This window comes from Polistes canadensis, unplaced genomic scaffold (genome assembly GCF_001313835.1).
Source record: "Polistes canadensis isolate GaletaPanama2010 unplaced genomic scaffold, ASM131383v1 scaffold_47, whole genome shotgun sequence".
In the NCBI taxonomy this organism is placed as follows: domain Eukaryota; kingdom Metazoa; phylum Arthropoda; class Insecta; order Hymenoptera; family Vespidae; genus Polistes; species Polistes canadensis.
The window spans coordinates 941,448-943,528 of NW_014569594.1; positions in this window are offsets into that span (position 1 = coordinate 941,448).

Consider the following 2,081-nt stretch of genomic DNA (forward strand, 5'->3'; position numbering starts at 1 on the left):
AATTAATTAATATTTTAATATCAAATCTTATAATCTAATCAAATCTCATTTGATTTACAGATTGATGCAGTCATAATCGATGGTGTGAATGCATTGACATTAGGTAAGATGATCTGTAATTAGAATTATATGATCTAATATTTTTCTATGATTTCACAAACATTTTTACCATAATCTTTTATCCTTTTTATGGTTTCAGAAAGACGTTCGCCATTGTTCCATGGAAATTCTACTAATCAATGGTGGTCTATACAACTGCATACATACGTGCAAGTACATTTCTTTATTTCTTTTCTTTAATTTTAGAATGGATCTCCGACGCAGCAACCTCCCCGTGGTGAGATCCGGTAACCGATATTGCTTACGGTGTCCATAGAATTTATATGGTGCAACGTAAGCACTGTCGGGCCAATGGCTGACGTTCGATGCATTAGAAAATTTTAACTTCTCGTTTTATTAATTAATTCTAATGCAAATGAAATGATATATTGAATTAATATATATAATATATAATTAATTGTTCAAATGATTATATATAAATATTATACCTTGTTTAGTTTTATATTAATGCTATATCTATTCTTTACTATAGATATTAACGCAATTGGTATACTTCTGTAAAAATAACCCTATCGCGATTAAATTTATTTTTTGAAGATAGAATGCAACGCGATATTTTCTCGTTTGTATTTTATCTTAATTTTTTTATGTAGCTTACAAATTTGTGGTTACATCTATTGAATATTTTCTTATTAATAATTAAAGCATATAAAAATAGTAGCACGATTCCAGAATTTTTGGAATACGTAGTTTAAATAATTTGAATTATAAAACGATTAATATCTTTTTTATTAGTAACATAATAAATAAACAGAAGTACGCTACGACTTGCTTTAACAAAACTTTGATTTTCAGAGCTTTAATTGTGATTGCGTGCAATGCAATCTTAGAGTCAGTGTTTGTTTCGAAAAATGTGTTGCATTTTTTGTATGCAATCACATAGATTGCTTTAAAAGTAATTCAATCGTAATTTAAAATCAATGCAAGAATTTGTTATAATATTCTTGTTAAAAAAACAATTTGCTCGTTGCGCGATTACAATCATTAACACACTTTCGGCCAATTCGATAGAAGAGGATTTGCATCTCGATTAAAATATTGTCATGGTCGAAARTGTGAATTAAAATATCTTCGTTTCTTCTGGATCATCTTTATCAACGARTCTGSGGCTTCGTCTGGATAAATCAACGGTTAGTATTATTTTATAATCTTAATTATTACTTTTCACATATTCATTTTTTAAATCATGATTGTTTTTATTCATATTTTTCATTCATGAAAAATGTTTTGAATGATATGAAACATAATTAATTTTATTTTGTATTTTTAATTTCAGATTAATCATCAATGCAACAATTCAACGATTCATCGATTCAACGATTCATCAATTCGACAATTTATCCAATTTAAATCAACTTCACGACATCATTCAACCAACAGCGAGGGGGACGAGTGTTTTGGAGCCATCGCARAACTTCTACTGCCAATTGTTCAGTTTCATTTTTTATTTTATTTTTTGGTAACAATTGGTAACGAGTAAGTCAATTTAAAGTCCCTCCAGTGCCCAATCATGCCGAGGGTGAAAGATCCAATATCGGCACGGGTTTCTGGTTGTATTCGTAGATGTATCTTGTCCGAAACGAGCATAAGCGACCGTAAGTAAAACTTTTTGTTTTGCTCACGAGTGATTCCCAATATATATGTGATTTTTATACATGCAATTTATTTAGATTAGGCCAGGGTCTTCTTGTTTCATCGGTTTCAATTCACTTAATTAACATTGCAATTAATTATTTTACTTATTTTTTTCTCTCTACTTATTTAATCGTGTTAGTAATGGTGAAATACAGCATTAATTTACTCGATTTCGTGCCAATAAAGCATATACAAATTGTTTTATATGCATTGCTTCTTAATTAGTTTTTCAATTATGATTAGTTTTTTAATCTTGATTAGTTTTTCAATCGTGATTTATATTTCGATATATCGATACTTCGATATTATTATCAATAAATGAGCAA